This window comes from Schistocerca gregaria, chromosome 6 (genome assembly GCF_023897955.1).
Source record: "Schistocerca gregaria isolate iqSchGreg1 chromosome 6, iqSchGreg1.2, whole genome shotgun sequence".
NCBI classification, from domain to species: domain Eukaryota; kingdom Metazoa; phylum Arthropoda; class Insecta; order Orthoptera; family Acrididae; genus Schistocerca; species Schistocerca gregaria.
In genome coordinates, this window is record NC_064925.1 from 570,197,000 (window position 1) to 570,215,622 (window position 18,623).

Consider the following 18,623-nt stretch of genomic DNA (forward strand, 5'->3'; position numbering starts at 1 on the left):
TTAATTTACTTTGTTAACCCGTTTTAGATTTATAACGCCATCATCAGTCTTTGACTGTCGCCATCAAAGAATATACAATATTCGTGAGCAACAGTGAAAAAAGACGTTTTCATCAAGAGTGAGGTAATTGGTGAGCATGAACACATTTTGACAGTGCAGTGCTAATGCAGTTAAAAAGTTAAAGCTTATAAAATAAAATAAAATTAAAATAAAATATAAAACCACAGAAATGAATAGAAAATAAAAATAATGAATTCTAAAAGACATAAGTTTCATCTTTTGAATTACATTGTCACTGCACTGTCAAATATGACGTTTACTGCATGTTCGTGGGTCACTCTTGATAAGTAGAATATTTCTCAATGTTCTTCACGAATAGTGTACCTTATTTCACGACAATAGCTATTCCTTTCCTAATGAGAGCCTTATAAGCTGAACACTGGTTAACGTAATAAATTGCGTAGAACATACACAACATTGTGCTTTTCATTTGCAAACACATCACGCTGTACAGAGAAATGTAAAAGTACACAGACTCGTCGAACAGTGGTAGACTATAATTTGTGCGCCTATGGCAATTGATTTTTTTTTGTTTGTCTTACAAACCGTTTACAGTAGAAGCTTTACTGTGATAGTTTTGCTTTAGCAGTGATATACTGCTGTAGCTAACAGGAAGGTTCTGGCTTTCTTCCACTATACTGTGTTTGTAAGACGAAGTTTCCCCACTACCTTTGTCAATTCATTTTGGTCAAAATCTCCTGTTAGGCTTCTCGGAGAGAGATATATTTGCAGTTTCTTAGGATACCTCTTGTCTGCAAGAACCCAAAAGGCTTGCATAACTATTTACCCAAGCCATCGCATACACAGCTGTCACATTCTATTCTCTGCATTTTTCGTGAATATCTAGCTCAAGGGCTACACCGAAAATTTTGACGGGCCACTATTCTTGTGGCAACAAAACGCATCATCCTACAGTGGCCTTTAACATCAGGCGTAATTAAACAAATACTACCATCAGTATAGGCATGTGTTCTGTGTGTCACATACCCACTACGTCCTATTTTATAGCATGGACTTTGTGCTACAGGCGCATTTCATATAATGTCAATATTTGAAATTGGAAGTCTGTTGGCATTCTCGGGGCAGTTGTTTCCCGCTGGAGTAATTTTCCTTTCCTTTTTTGCAGTAACTTTACCAAATGTTCTGGCCTGAGTTTATAGACCTAGAAGCTGGCAAGGAATAAGACTTTACTCGTCTGAATTACATCACATAACCAACTTTTTTGTTGTGTTGTGTTCTGGATCCACCTGTGGCATTACCTGCCATTTTATCAAGAATTATCGAGGTCGATTCTGATAGTACTCTCATGTACTGTCAGACCCTTGTCCAGCTAGAAGCACTAGCTGATTCATAAGGGCCGTTTGTCTTCCAAACAACACATTACGTAGTGTGGTAGTTTCATTTTGCAGCGTCGATGTTTTGTGATTCACGATTCTATATCTCCCTCTACTTAATGACGCTTCCAAATTATTTCATAGTGTTGTGGAACAATTTTATTATAAATGTTTAAATCTTTTAAAACTTCTACCAGGCGAGTTACTGCAGAAGCTTAGTTCTGGGCTGGTGTGCGAATCGAGAAATCATTGAGGCACACCGCCAACGTTTAATAGCTGTCAGAGTAAGAGGCGAGTATTGTCAAAAAACCATTTCAAGACAGGATGAAACACAAACAACGCCTCGCTACATAACGAGGCATTGTGAGGTAACACTGCCGGCTGCGGTGGTCTCACGGTTCGAGGCGCGCAGTCCGGAACCGTGCGACTGCTACGGTCGCAGGTTCGAATCCTGCCTCGGGTATGGATGTGTGTGATATTCTTAGTTTAGTTAGGTTTAAGTAGTTCTAAGTTCTAGGGGACTGATGACCACAGCAGTTGAGTCCCATAGTGCTCAGAGCCATTTGAACCATTTTTTTGAGGTAACACTACATAACTTGAGCACCCAAACGGCACTACAAAATCAGGAATAGGCAGACTGAACCAAACTTGGTGATTCTGAATAATTACTGAATTACCACAGCGAGGCAAGGCTCGCTGACAGGTCACTCAGTAAGTCGCCATCTCCACACCGATCAGGTGCGGCACATTCGTTCAGCTGCCTGGTCGACTCGTGGACAGCTGCTGCAGTCTTAGTCACTCCATGGTGAGTGACCAGCCTGCACGACAACCGACATCTTGGACCATACTCGGCAGTCTCCACGTGAGCGTGCGATGGGCGTCACGTCTCACTGACGAGACATCAACATTTCTCCATGGCATGCACGCTTTCACCTGGCTGTTGACCACCATCAAAATTGGTGTCAGAATTGGCTGTCACCTCATGACTTCGGCGGCCGTGAAGCTCCGTCTACAGCATCAACTTTCATCTAGCAGTACCAGCACAAAGTGGTATGTTGAGTGACCTTTTCTTTATTAAACCCATTTTGAGTCTGTACGTGTTGTTTTGGGTTATCAGAAGCACCCTTAAGGCAACGTTTGTCAAGCCAAAATAGTCTGTGTGTGTTGTCCTTAGCGTATATTAGTTTAAGTTAGGTTAAGTAGTACGGAAGCCTAGGGACAGATGACCTCAGCACTTTGGTCTCATAGGAACTTACCACCACCAACACCACCACCAATATCGATGGTGGTTGTAAATATAGCATGAAATTAGTGGAAGGAATCACTCATGAGTCCAGAGAGCACAATGACCGTGCGTAGGGAGCTGAAAGGAGTTGCGCACAATGGTCGAGCAACTCCCCATAAGCCACGCATTTCTGGAGTCAGTGCTGAGCGACGCTTGAGGTGGTGTGAATGGCGACGAGTGATCTGGAATGATGAATCACTCTATGCAAATGGCCCAATAACAGGGCTTACTTTCCATGGCCTCCAAGTTCACCCGACCTAACGCCATGCGATTTTTTCCTTTGGGGCTTCATGAAGCATCGTGTGTACGTGCCTCCCCTACCAGCAGACCTACCTAAATTAGGAAACCGGATTGAAGCAGCTGTTGCTACGATCACTGAAGACACACTTATCAACGTTTGGGAAGAACTCGGCTACAGACTCGATGTGTGCCGTGTGACAAATGGTGCTCACATTGAACATTTATAAGGTTCTTGGTAAAACTGTTTGAGTTGCTCTTTCACTTGACATATCATTTAAAATTGTAATTTTAATATAATAAATATTATATAGCGATAAAACCCCGATATTCATTTATATACACCCAGTAGTTTTAGTCATACGCAATATTCTTCGTAGATGCCTCTCTCAAGTCTGCATTTCCACTATATTCATAGACTAATGGAAACCGTGGCACTGATGCATGTCTCTTGTAGTCTACCAATATGGTTGAATAAATGCCTTATTCCTGAAGGGCTGCCGAAAGCTTGGTCGACACTGGGTCAAAAGGTTTCGCAGACACTATGGAACGTAGCTGAACTAACTACTAAACTCCGAACAGGCCTTGGAAGGCCCAACGGTAGGGATCGGCCGCCTTGTCTTCTTCAGCCCACAGGCGTCACTGGATGCGGATATGAGAGCGTGTGGTCAGCTCACCGCTCTCCCGGTAGCTTCTCAGTTTGCCTCACAAGGGCTGAGTGCAGCCTGCTTGCCAACAGCGCTCGGCAGACAGGATGGTCACACATCCAAGTGCTAGCCCAGCCCGACAGCCCTTAACTTCCGTGATCTGACGAGAACCGGAGCTACCACTGCGGCAAGGTCGCTCGCGAACATAGGTGAAGCGGCAGTCAATCCTAACTGCCCCATTCCGAAGATTCTTTTACAACTAGCAAATGACTAGTCCATCCTCTTCCTCTTCTACTTCTTAAGATAGCTTGTCATTTTCCCCAGTTAAAACACAATGTTTTTCTATGCAGCTACTTGTAATCTTAACGTATCTAAAATATTGGGCAGAGGAGGCTAATAATGTCACATTTTTTTATATATTTTGTTCGTCCATTTTCTTGTGACGTATGTATATATTTGATGGCTTCGTCATGATGTTAAAAACTTTCAGTGATGTTGGAGAAGGGCAAATGTATTAATTAGAGGTAGGGGACCTTGGTCTGCAAAAGGCCGAGGGGAGATTTACGAGCGAAAATCGTTCTGATGTCTCTACAAGTGAATTTATGTACCGGTACAGTTGTTACTAAGATTTTAGGCTAGGGAACTTTGAAGAGGTGATAGGATCGGCCATGATAAGAGGAAAAAATGTTCAATAATCATGGGCTCTTTAAATGCATACCTCAGGAGGTGTTCGTCTTCGCTGCTGTGAAACACATCTCCTCTACTGAAGACGTGCTCCGAAGCTTTTATGTATGCACTCTGGAGCCCATGTTTTCTAGACTTTTTTCTTGTTTAGTCCGTACTACCACATCTGAAAGGTGCCTACCCTGCAATATGAATTGTCAGAGGCATCAGAAAGAGATTCACTTACAGATTCCGACTAGTTCGCCTCCGGACCAGTTCCCTTGCCTCAAACTGATACATTTATCCTTCTCCAACATCCCTGAAAGTTTCTAATATCATCACGGAATCACTACCTATGTACATACATTTACAGGCAGAGGCGGCTATACCTTCGACGTTCTGTAACGTTATTGGTTGACGTTACTGGACAAGGGTTCCTATACTCATTGCCGGCCGGGATGGCTCAGCGGTTCTAGGCGCCACAGTCTGGAACCGCGCTGCTGCTACGGTCGCAGGTTCAAATCCTGCCTCGGGCATGGATGTGTGTGATGTCCTTAGATTAGTTAGGTTTAAGTAGTTCTAAGTTCTAGGGGACTGATGAACTTAAAAGTTCAGTCCCATAGTGCTCAGAGCCATTTGAACCTATACTCATTTTGTTCTTCAAAATACGTTCTACAACCTCCAGAATTTTGTCGATGTAATTCTGAAGTTTCACCCAGCACCACTTCCCGATTTTCATTAATTTAATGACGATCTATCTGTAGTTTTGGTACACATGTGTAACTATGCAACAAATCGTTTAGGAATACAATGCAGTTTTATTTTTAAACTTTGCACTGCAAGATTATTATGATAAATACTGCGCAATGGTGAGGTTCGTATGTGTTGCAGAGAAGTAGAGTTCTTAATTCATGTTAAACCCTTTTGCTATTATATACAGATTAATATGTTGCTATGTATCAATGAAATATAAAAGAAAATAATTCTCTAGACACTTTCTTCGCTGCTACTGTTAGTAACAGAAATCATGTTCTAAATTGATAGAGTGCACAGCCTCTTCACAAATAAATTTAATGACTGACATCAGTTGCATTTTGCTTAAAACTGCTATAAAAACTACATTTCGGATATCGCTTTCACTTACGCTCAAGGTTGAGAATACTGGTGTTATGCAAAGTGTTTCCGTAAGAGTGTGCAAAAATGTAACAGGACATAAAGGATGCTCCACAGAAAAATATGAGGTAGGGAACCTGGGGTCTGAGCTAGCTTAAGGAGATATGGAACTAAACGTGCCTACCACTTTGTCTAGCATTACTGTTTCCAGTTTATTTACTACTAACAAGCGCGGAGGACGAGCCTGGTTACCAAAACGTCATGACGCAGGTTTTGTTTACTTTACTTGTCCATAAGGTGGCTCTGTTGTATCGTATTTGCTTGTCCCATGACAGAATGCAGTTTTCCGAAATTCCTTCACAGGGGAAGACGAATGGAATATTCCAGAATTTGAAACACGAACAGCTGCTAGCATGAGTTTCTTAGAAGTAGATACCTCAGAGGTTGCGACGCAACTCAAGTCGCTTGATACGTGCAAGTCTTCAGGTCCAGATTGTATATCGATTAGGTTCCTTTCAGATTACGCTGATACAATAGCTCCCTGCTTAGCAGTCATATACAACCAATCGTTCACCGATAAATCTGTACCTACAGATTCGAAAATTGCGCAGGTCGCACCAGTATTTAAGAAGGGTAGTAGGAGCAATCCATCGAATTACAGACTTATATCATTGACGTCGGTCTGCAGTAGCGTTCTGGAGCATATACTGTATTCAAACATTATGAATCACCTCGAAGGGAACGATCTATTGACACGTAATCAGCATGGTTTCAGAAAACATCGCTCTTGTGCAACGCAGCTAGCTCTTTATTCGCACGAAGTAATAACCACTATCGACAGGGGATCTCAGGTTGATTCTGTATTTCTGGATTTCCGGAAAGCTTTTGACACCGTTCCTCACAAGCAACTTCCAATCAAGCTGCGGCCTATGGGGTATCGTCTCAGTTGTGACTGGATTCGTGATTTTACGTCAGGAAGGTCTCAGTTCGTAGTAATAGACGGCAAATCATCGAGTAAAACTGAAGTGATATCAAATGTTCCCCAGGGAAGCGTCCTGGGACCTCTGCTGTTCCTGATCTATATAAATGTCCTGGGTGACAATCTGGGCAGTTCTCTTAGGTTGTTCGCAGTTGAAGCTGTAATTTACCGTCCAGTAAGGTCATTCTTAGACCAGTGTCAGTTGCAAAGCGATTTAGAAAAGATTGCTGTATGGTGTGGCAGGTGACAGTTGACGCTAAATAACGAAAAGTGTGAGGTGATCCACATGAGTTCCAAAAGAAATCCGTTGGAATTCGATTACTCGTTAATTTGTACAATTCTCAAGGCTGTCAATTCAGCTAAGTACCTGGGTGTTAAAATTACGAACAACTTCAGTTGGAAAGACCACATAGATAATATTGTGGGGAAGGCGAGCCAAAAGTTGCGTTTCATTGGCAGGACACTTAGAAGATGCAACAAGTCCACTAAAGAGACAGCTTACACTTCACTCGTTCGTCCTCTGTTAGAATATTGCTGCGCGGTGTGGGATCCTTACCAGGTGGGATTGACGGAGGACATCGAAAGGGTGCGAAAAAGGGCAGCTCGTTTTGTAATAGGGGAGAGAGTGTGGCAGATATGATACGCGAATTGGGATGGAAGTCATTAAAGCAAAGACGTTTTTCGTCACGGCGAGATCTATTTATGAAATTTCAGTCACCAACTTTCTCTTCCGAATGCGAAAATATTTTGTTGAGGCCAACCTACATAGGTAGGAACGATCATCAAAATAAAATAAGAGAAATCAGAGCTGGAACAGAAAGGTTTAGGTGTTCGTTTTTCCCGCGCACTGTTCGGGTGTGGAATGGTAGAGAGATAGTATGATTGTGTTTCGATGAACCCTCTGCCAAGCACTTAAATGTGAATTGCAGAGTAGTCATGTAGATGTAGATGTAGAACGTGCTATGACTCAACGACGGACCCACTGACGGCTCCGTGCTATTACAGTGTGATGGAGCACCACCGGTACATTATCTCCTGGTCGCCTGGTCGCTGGACAGGAAGGGGAGGTCCTCTCCTGCCGGGTCACCCGACCTGAATACCCTTGATTATTTTCTAGGGCGATAGCTTCAGTCACTTGTGAATGAGACCCAGAACTGTAGCGCCTGCCATGTGATTCGAAACACGCCAGAGATGTTTGCTGGAGTACGTCAGGATCTCGTTCGGCGGTGTCGCGTTTGCATTGTGGTTGGCGGCCGTCAGTTCCAGCAAATTTTATAAGATACAATACAAATGGTACGTTCACTTGTCAATGATGGCGTTTGCAGTTAACTGTAACGAATTTAAATAAAAAAGTACACAGTACTGTGATTTTATTCCTATTATCTATCTTCTTAAGCTGGCTTCTCCGATTCCAGATTCCCTACCTCAAATAGTTCACTGGAGCATCCTCTATCTCCTGTTAAATACTGCACACACTTACGTGAGCACCTTGTGTATCTTATGACTGATGGCCCGTATAGAACGGACCTGCCTTTCAATGCAGCTTTAGAGACGTCCACAAGCTACAGAAACCTTACCTTCTCAGCACCCTGGATAAACGCCGTCACCCCGTATCCTCCATTCTGATGAAGTTCTTACCTATAAACGAAGAACAAAAGCTATAAAGTGTTCATATTATGAAGAGGGGTTAAGTATAAAATAAACGTAAACTGAATAAGATTGTGAGTGACGGTTGGTGAGTCAAATCTATAACACAACATAAAATCTGTTGGTTCTTATCTATTCAGCTTTCCTATCTTAAAGGAGCTCGACCGTGTAAAAAGACATTATAAGAACAACAGTCAAATATGTCGGCGCAATAACATAGCACGTGTATGTGTGTGTGTGTGTGTGTGTGTGTGTGTGTGTGTGTGTGGAGGGAAGGAAGGTTAGGGGCACTCAACGGCGGGTTTATCAGCACGCTCACTAAAATTACAACAAACGAATTTGGTTAAAACTTCGAAAATGTTATAAAAGAAGTGAGAGTCAATCCGACGCAAAATTGCACTCACTCACTCCGAAACTCACCCACCGTCATCCGTACAATTACACTATCTCTCATCCTATATGATAGGATAAAAAAGGTCAGACGTTCTAAAACTGTCAATTAAAACGCAAGTAATACAAGACGAAAACTGAAATAATTACATAGGGATCATAGGGATATGTAACTGGCTGATCACTATCAGAACTATGGATGAGCCCGCCATCCTAACAATACATTAAAAACTAGTCCCTAATGTTTCTGAGAACAAGCCGGACATTCCACAGAAATAAATGCTGTACCACATTCGTGTCTTTGTAATTTAAAATAGAGAACGAATCTATACGTAAATTAACTGCTGCCTTCACATCCGAATATAAAACGCAGTCAAGTGCAGCGTGGCGCGCTATGATCTGTACGCCACAAGCATGATACATGGGAGAGTCCTCCCGCCGGAACAGAAGCCATGCGTCCTAGAACTGTGTCCTATTCAAAGACGAGTGAGAAGGACCTCATTTCGTCCGCGTGACTGGAACGATTTACGCAATGTCCAAACTGTTAACTTCACTAGACGTAGCTTCATATCTGTCGCTCCCAGCCACTCTTTTTGCCAATTATTCATAACTCGGTACCTCAACAGTGAGTTGATGCATATAGGGGGACGATACACTGAACTATCTGATTATAGCGTTAACCTCTTTGGCTGCCGCATCTGCTTTTTCGTTTCCCTTAATAGCCAAACACCCTGCTATCCAGTAGAAAGACCACTCTTTCCCCAGTATTTGTAGGTGGAGAAGGGTATCCTGGATATTCTGGCCTACATTAGGTGCAGGTTACAAATTCTGCAGAGAGTAAAGGACACTTGGAGTATCGGAACAGGCTAGGAATTTAACAGTTGCAGCACGTCTGATCTGCTCCAGTGTCCTCACGATCGGCTACAGTTCAAGGTCGAACACAGTGATGGCTTGAGTTCACGGACTTTTGTGGATACGATCAGGGAAATCAGAAAAACAGCCAAGGAAGTCCCTCTGGTTAGGACAGTTCGTGAATATAGCTACATAATTGCAATGTTCATTTAAACTGTTGCAAAATACTGCATTAAACAGATGCAGAAAGCTAGCCTCTCCTGTATCACACCACATCCAAAATTACTCTGCGCCTATGCAGTAACTAGGAAGGCAGTCGACATCAACCCAGGGTTTGGGTCTTTACTTGTCCCGCAGGAAGTGACTATAGCTCGTGATTAAAGCGGATCCCAAACGGCCATGTTGCTCGTGCATGATTTGAGAGAATGTATTCCACAGCTCGATGAGCAACAGTGCGTTGCTGGTGAATTGGGAGCAGCGAGGAACTTACGTGCCTGCTGTAACGTTAGTACATGCCGCTGGATGGTGAGTGGCGGTTGCCCAGTCTAGGACTGATTATGAGACTGGTCCTTTCTTACTAATACACTGTGCACCCAGAGTGAAGCCTTAAAAAGCCATATAAACTGCAGCATACACTGCGGTGACAGTAGTCACGGGATACCACCCAATATCGTGTCGGACCAACATTTGCCCAGCGTTGCAAGGCTACGCGACATGCCATTGACTGAACAAGCCGTTGGAAGTCCCCTGCGGAAATACTGAGCCTTACTGCCTCTATATCTGTCCATAATTGCGAAAGCGCTGCTGGTTCAGGATGTTGTGGACGAACTGACCTCTCGATCATTTCTCGTAAATTTTCGATGGGATTCATGTCGTGCCATCAGGGTGACCAAATAATACGCTCGGATTGTCCAGAATGTTCTTCAAACCAAAAGAGAACAATTGTGGCTCAGTGACATGGCGCACCGTCAGCCACAAAAATTCCATTTTTCTTTGTGAAGTCGACGTCCATAAATGGCTCCAAATTGTCTCCAAGTAGCCGAACATCACCATTTCCAGTGAATGGCCGATTCAGTTTGACCGGAGGATCCAGTCCATTCCAGGTACACAGAGCCCACGCCATTATCGAAACATTACCAACTTGCACAGTGCCTTGTTGACAACTTCGGTAGATGACTTCGTGGGGTCTGCGCCGTACTCGAACACTACCATCAGGTCTTACCACTTAAATAGTCCGCCCCCGGTAGCTGACTGGTCAGCGCGACAGACTGTCAATCCTAAAGGCCAGGGTTCGATTCCCGGCGGGGTCGGAGATTTTCTCCGCTAAGGGACTGGGTGTTGTGTTGTCCTAATCATCATCATTTCATCCCCATCGACGCGCAAGTCGCCGAAGTTCAAGTTCCTAGGCTTCCGGATAGATATTAAGCTGTTGTGGAAAGCTCATTTTCAGGATCTTGTTCAGAAACTAAATGCTGCTTCATTTATCATTAGAACAGTATCTGAAATAAGTGACAGTTCAACACGAAAAGTAGTCTACTTCGCATATTTTCATACGCTTATGTCACACGGTATTATTTTTTGGGGTAATTCTTCTGATTCAAAAAGGGTATTTTTGGCTCAAAAACGGGCTGTTCGAGCTATATGTGGTGTAAGTTCGAGAACCTCTTGTCGACCCCTATTCAATAGTCTGGGAATTCTGACATTTCCCTCGCAGTATATGTTTTCTTTAATGTTGTTTGTTGTTAGCAATATTAGCTTATTCCCAAGAGTTAGCAGCTTTCACTCAGTTAATACTAGGCAGAAATCAAATCTGCATGTGGAATTCACTTCCTTGACTCTTGTGCAGAAAGGAGTGCAGTATTCTGCTGCATCCATTTTCAATAAGCCACCACAAGAAATCAAAAATCTTAGCAGTAGCCCAAAAATTTTTGAGTCTAAACCGAAGAGTTTCCTCATGGCTCACTTCTTCTATTCTGTCGAGGAGCTCCTGCAAGAGGTGAAAAATTAAGCAAATTCGAGTGTTACATTGTTGATTTTCTTTATTTAAACTTACGAATTGTCGCCTGAATACGTTTCTTATATTTCATTTTATCTATTTCTACTATCGTGTTATAATTTCATGTATTGACTCGTTCCGTGACTTCTCCTTAATTTAGTCCCACGGAACAATAAATAAATAAAAGTGGCGTCAAATCGAAATACTTGCACCAGGCGAGCGCTCTACCCCACGGGAGGCCCTCGTCACACGCCACTGTTATTATATTACCAGTTGAAGTCAGTACTCAGCTGGCCACAGCATGGTTTTACAGTCGTCTATGCCTAAACGATATGGTCACGAGTGCAGGAGAGGCGCTGCAGGCGATGACGTGCTGTTAATAAAGGGAATCGCATACGTCGTCTTCTGCCGAAGCCCATTAACGCTAGATTTTGCCACACTGTCCTGACGTGTACATTCGTCGTACACGCGACATTCATTCCTGCGGTTATTTCAAGCAGTGCTGCTTGTTGGTCAGCACTGACAAGTCGGCGCAGACGCCACTGCTCTCAGTCGTTAAGCGAATGCCGTCGGCCGCTACGTTGTCCGTGCTGTGAGGTAATACCTGAATCTTGGTACTCACGGAAAGCTCTTGCCCTATCGATGACGGAATACTGAATACCCTAACGATTTCCGAAATGGAATGTCCCATGTGTCTAGCTCGAGCTACTATTGCACGTTCAAAGTCCTTTAATTCCCTTCACATGGCCGTAATGACGCTGGAAACCTTTTCATATGACTCACATAGGTACAAATGCAAATGCCCCCCATGAACCATGGACCTTGCCGCTGGTGGGTAGGCTTGCGTGCCTCAGCAATACAGATGGCCGTACCGTAGGTGCAACCACAACGGAGGGGTATCTGTTGAGAGGCCAGACAAACGTGTGGTTCCTGAAGAGGGGCAGCAGCCTTTTCAGTAGTTGCAGGGGCAACAGTCTGGATGACTGACTGATCTGGCCTTGCAACATTAACCAAAACGGACTTGCTGTGCTGGTGATGCGAACGGCTGAAAGCAAGGGGAAATTACAGCCGTAATCTTTCCCGAGGGCATGCAGCTTTACTGTATGGTTAAATGATGTGGCGTCCTCTTGGGTAAAACATTCCGGAGGTAAAATAGTCCCCCATTCGGATCTTCGGGCGGGGACTACTCAAGAGGACGTTGTTATCAGGAGAAAGAAAACTGACGTTCTACGGATCGGAGCTTGGAATGTCAGACCCCTTAATTCACGAGGTAGGTTAGAAAATTTAAAAAGGGAAATGGATAGGTTAAAGTTAGATATTGTGGGAATTAATGAAGTTCGGTGGCAGGAGGAACAAGACTTTGGTCATGTCAATACAGGGTTATAAATACAAAATCAAATAGGGGTAATGCAGGAGTAGGTTTAATAATGCATAAAAAAAATAGGAATGCGGGTAAGCTACTGCAAACAGCATAGTGAACGCATTATTGTGACCAAGATAGACATGAAGCCCACACCTACTACAGTAGTACAAGTTTATATGCCAACTAACTCTGCCGATGATGAAGAAATTGATGAAATGTATGATGAGATAAAAGAAATTATTCAAATGGTGAAGGGAGACGAAAATTTAGTAGGAATGGGTGACTGGAATTCTATAGTAGGAAAACGAAGAGAAGGAAACGTAGTAGGTGAATATGGATTGGGGCTAAGAAATGAAAGAGGAAGCCGCCTCATAGAATTATGCATAGAGCATAATTGAATCATAGCTAACACTTGGTTCAAGAATCATAAAAGAAGGTTGCATACATGGAAGAACCCTGGAGATACTAAAAGGTATCAGATAGATTATATAATGGTAAGACAGAGTTTTAGGAACCAGGTTTTAAATTGTAAGACATTTCCAGCGGCAGATAAGGACTCTGACCACAATCTATTCGTTATGAACTGCAGATTAAAATTGGAGAAACTGCAAAAAGAGGTGATGGGACCTGGATAAACTGACTAAACCAGAGGTTGTGCAGAGTTTCAGGGAGAGCAAAAGGGAACAATTGACAGCAGTGGGGGAAAGAAGTACAGTAGAAGAAGAATGGGTAGCTCTGAGGGATGAAGTAGTGAAGACAGCAGAGGATCAAGTAGGTAAAAAGACAAGGGCTAATAGAAATCCTTAGGTAACAGAAGAAATATTGAATTTAATTGATGAAAGGAGAAAATATAAAAATGCAGTAAATGAAGCAGGCAAGAAGGAATACAAACGTCTCAAAAATGAGATCGACAGGAAGTCAAAATGGCTAAGCAGTGATGGCTAGAGGACAAATGTAAGGATGTAGAGGCTTATCTCACTAGGGGTAAGATAGATACTGCCTAGAGGAAAATTAAAGAGAGCTTTGGACATAAGAGAACCACTTGTATGAATATCAAGAGCTGAGATGGAAACCCAATTCTAAGCAAAGGAGGGAAAACAAAAAGGTGGAAGGAGTATATAGAGGGTCTATACAAGGGCGATGTACTTGAGGACAATATTATAGAATGCAGGTGTTGACAGCTGTGAAAATTACCGAACTATCAGTTTAATAAGTCACAGCTGCAAAATACTAACGCGGATTTTTTTACAGACGAATGGAAAAACTAGTAGAAGCCGACCTCGGGGAAGATCAGTTTGGATTCCGTAGAAAAATTGGAACACGTGAGGCAATACTGACCTTACGACTTATCTTAGAAGAAAGATTAAGGAAAGGCAAACCTACGTTTCTAGCAATCGTAGACTTACAGAAACCTTTTGACAACGTTGACTGGAATACTCTCTTTCAAATTCTAAAGGTGGCAGGGGTAAAATACAGGGAGCGAAAGGCTATTTACAATGTGTACAGAAACCAGATGGCAGTTATAAGAGTCGAGGGACATGAAAGGGAAGCAGTGGTTGGGAAGTGAGTGAGACACGGTTGTAGCCTCTCCCCAATGTTATTCAATCTGTATATTGAGCGAGCAATGAAGGAAACAAAAGAAAAATTCGGAGTAGGTATTAAAATCCATGGAGAAGAAATAAAAACTTTGAGGTTCGCCGATGACATTGTAATTCTGTCAGAGACAGCAAAGGACTTGGAAGAGCAGTTGAATGGAATGGACAGTGTCTTGAGAGGAGTATATAAGATGAACATCAACAAAAGCAAAACGAGGATAATGGAATGTAGTCGAATTAAGTCGGGTGATGCTGAGGGAATTAGATTAGGAAATGAGACACTTATAGTAGTAAAAGAGTTTTGCTATTTGAGGAGCAAAATAACTGATAGTCGAAGTACAGAAGATATAAAATGTAGACTGGCAATGGCCAGGCAAGCGTTTCTGAAGAAGAGAAATTTGTTAACATCGAGTATAGATTTAAGTGTCAGGAAGTCGTTTATGAAAGTATTTGTATGGAGTGTAGTCATGTATGGAAGTGAAACATGGACAATAAATAGTTTGGACAGGAAGAGAATAGAAGCTTTCGAAATGTGGTGCTACAGAATAATGCTGAAAATTAGATGGGTAGATCACATAACTAATGAGGAAAGATAAAATGGAATTGGGGAGAAGAGGAGTTTGTGGCACAACTTGACAAGAAGAATGGATCGGTTGGTAGGACATGTTTTGAGGCATCAAGGGATCACCAATTTAGCATTGGAGGGCAGCGTGGAGGGTAAAAATCGTAGAGGGAGACCAAGAGATGAATACACTAAGCAGATTCAGAAGGATGTAGGCTGCAGTAGGTACTGGCAGATGAAGAAACTTGCACAGGACAGAGTAGCATGGAGAGGTGCATCAAACCAGTCTCTGGATGGCGACCACAACATCAACAAGGTACAAATGACAGCCCCACCAGTGCACTACCCCAAACTCTGTGTACACGATACTATACCGCCATTTCTATATGGTGACTTCTGTCACCTCATTGCACGGTTTGCTGATTCTTCCCCTCCACACACACATAGAGGCGTGGTTTCGCCAGACTTGTCAGCAGTACCGAGGACAGTATGACGGCAAAACTAAGTGTCAGATCTGCTCCGGTCTCTCAATTTTCTCCCTTTTCGGGGATAACCACAGGAGTCTAGCGACAGCGCGGTTACCGTGGACGATGAGGTAGCGGCGCGCCTTAACGAGGCGCGGCCCTTAAATGATTTCGCCAGGATAAGTGAACGAACGACGGCGCCGTAAAGCTGGCGCGGGCCTCGCTACTGCCGAGGAACTGCGGTCTCGCCGCCGGCTGAGACCGCGCGAAATTGGGGCGGGCCGTAACCGAGACGCGCACGGCAGGCCCGGCCGCCGACACGGCCGTCGTAACGACATAATCACCGCGGGGGCGGCTGGGCATAAATCAGCGGAGCGAGGCGAGGCGAGGCGATCGGGGGCGGAAGCGCCGGGCCGGGCCGAGCCGCCGCCCTCATTTAGCGCCGCCCCCGCCGCTGATTTACTGCGGCGCGGCTGCCGCCAGACGGAGCACCAGAGCCCCCGCGACGCGCCTTCCCTGTCCCGCGAAATATGGCTCTATTTATTTAGCGGGGGGACTCGCGAGAGCGCGCGACGTACGGCCGCCGCCGTCGCGACGCCGCCGCCGACGCCGCCGCCGTGTGCTCTGCGTCGCGAGGCAGCCGGCGGGCGACGCGCGCGTCAATTTATGTGGCTCTATAAAGCGCCTGGGGCCAACCCCACTAGTTAGTTAGCTTCCCATTTACGGCGAGTCGCATACCACCGCTCTCTTCCGGCAGTGCAGAGCGCAGGACTTGCCGAGCTTTAAGGTAATGTCGCTGCAAATCAATTACGGTATCGAGGACGAGATGGAGCAACACGATTGTCTAGACCAGAAAGGCAGAGATGTAGAAGCACGCGTGTCTACGCAAGAGATGCACGCCGCGAGTGTCAAACAAACCTTTCGAAGGAAACGAAACAACTATATGAACCACAACAGTTCATATGGCAAGCCACTACGAATATGAAAGCGAAGCCTAATCTGTCGAGGGAACATACAGGCGTTTCACTACTACACTCCTGGAAATTGAAATACGAACACCGTGAATTCATTGTCCCAGGAAGGGGAAACTTTATTGACACATTCCTGGGGTCAGATACATCACATGATCACACTGACAGAACCACAGGCACATAGACACAGGCAACAGAGCATGCACAATGTCGGCACTAGTACAGTGTATATCCACCTTTCGCAGCAATGCAGGCTGATATTCTCCCATGGAGACGATCGTAGAGATGCTGGATGTAGTCCTGTGGAACGGCTTGCCATGCCATTTCCACCTGGCGCCTCAGTTGGACCAGCGTTCGTGCTGGACGTGCAGACCGCGTGGGACGACGCTTCATCCAATCCCAAACATGCTCAATGGGGGACAGATCCGGAGATCTTGCTGGCCAGGGTAGTTGACTTACACCTTCTAGAGCACGTTGGGTGGCACGGGATACATGCGGACTTGCATTGTCCTGTTGGAACAGCAAGTTCCCTTGCCGGTCTAGGAATGGTAGAACGATGGGTTCAATGACGGTTTGGATGTACCGTGCACTTTTCAGTGTCCCCTCGACGATCACTAGAGGTGTACGGCCAGTGTAGGAGATCGCTCCCCACACCATGATGCCGGGTGTTGGCCCTGTGTGCCTCGGTCGTATGCAGTCCTGATTGTGGCGCTCACCTGCACGGCGCCAAACACGCCAAACACGCATACGACCATCATTGGCACCAAGGCAGAAGCGACTCTCATCGCTGAAGACGACACGTCTCCATTCGTCCCTCCATTCACGCCTGTCGCGACACCACTGGAGGCGGGCTGCACGATGTTGGGGCGTGAGCGGAAGACGGCCTAACGGTGTGCGGGACCGCAGCCCAGCTTCATGGAGACGGTTGCGAATGGTCCTCGCCGATACCCCAGGAGCAACAGTGTCCCTAATTTGCTGGGAAGTGGCGGTGCGGTCCACTACGGCACTGTGTAGGATCCTACGGTCTTGGCGTGCATCCGTGCGTCGCTGCGGTCCGGTTCCAGGTCGACGGGCACGTGCACCTTCCGCCGACCACTGGCGACAACATCGATGTACTGTGGAGACCTCACGCCCCACTTGTTGAGCAATTCGGCGGTACGTCCACCCGGCCTCCCGCATGCCCACTATACGCCCTCGCTCAAAGTCTGTCAACTGCACATACGGTTCACGTCCACGCTGTCGCGGCATGCTACCAGTGTTAAAGACTGCGATGGAGCTCCGTATGCCACGGCAAACTGGCTGACACTGACGGTGGCGGTGCACAAATGATGCGCAGCTAGCGCCATTCGACGGCCAATACCGCGGTTCCTGGTGTGTCCGCTGTGCCGTGCGTGTGATCATTGCTTGTACAGCCCCCTCGCAGTGTCCGGAGCAAGTATGGTGGATCTGACACACCGGTGTCAATGTGTTCTTTTTTCCATTTCCAGGAGTGTATAAGTACAAAAGAGAGGACAACGAAATACGCAGATAATCGTGGTCAACATAGGTCCAAAAAATAATGGTTCTACTTTTTGAAAGCATTGAAACGTCACTGTGAAGTCGTTTTATAAGACGCTTGTCGAATTCGGTGCAACTTATTCACGTTACTACCTCATTTTAGCTCAATTCATGAACTCTTCCAGAAAGACTAAGCACTGAAATAAGGCCTATTAATTATTATATGTGTGTTTTAACGTGGGGTTTCGGTTTTGTTTTTTGGGAAACGCTGAGTTGGTCAGCGTCTGCAGGGTGCAGACGATGTTGCTTCGCGTTTGAAGAAGAGTACAGGATGACCAACTTAGGTTTCCAATACCTCAACAGAGAGGTTTACCCATCTTAGTCGAAGGCTGTTTTTGTGTGTGAGGTTGTTCAGATGGCTCTGAGCACTATGGGACTCAGCTTCTGACGTCATTAGTCCCCTAGAACTTAGAACTAGTTAAACCTAACTAACCTAAAGAAATCACACACATCCATGCCTGAGGCAGGATTCGAACCTGCGACCGTAGCGGTCGCGCGGTTCCGGACTGTAGCTCCTAGAACCACTCGGCCACTTCGGCCGGCTGTGCGTAAGGTTGGTGACGGAAGGCTACCCCTCTGCTAGCTTCCGCTGCACGGGGAGCTAGGTAATCTCGAAAGAGAAAGGGGCACTCTTCGGTGAACGCTTGGTGAGTACTGATCGCCGGCCGCAGTGGCCGAGCGGTTCTGGGCGCTTCAGTTTGGAACCGCGCGACCGCTAAGGTCGCAGTTTCGAATCCTGCCTCGGGCATGGATGTGTGTGATGTCCTCAGGGTAGTTAGGTTAAAGTAGTTCTAAGCTCTAGGGGACTGATGACCTCAGAAGTTAAGTCCCATAGTGCTCAGAGCCATTTGAACCATTTAGTATGGATCGTAGCTCTTAACGGGGATTTCAGGTGATAGGAATCAGGT

At 45.2% G+C, this 18,623-nt stretch overlaps 1 protein-coding gene across 5 annotated transcripts in view; it reads right to left on the bottom strand.

Annotated features, from left to right (window-relative positions):
• Positions 1-18,623, bottom strand: part of LOC126278218 (CUGBP Elav-like family member 2) — a 2,351,537-nt gene that overhangs the window by 2,110,361 nt on the left and 222,553 nt on the right. The gene's annotated exons all lie outside the window — the stretch shown is intronic.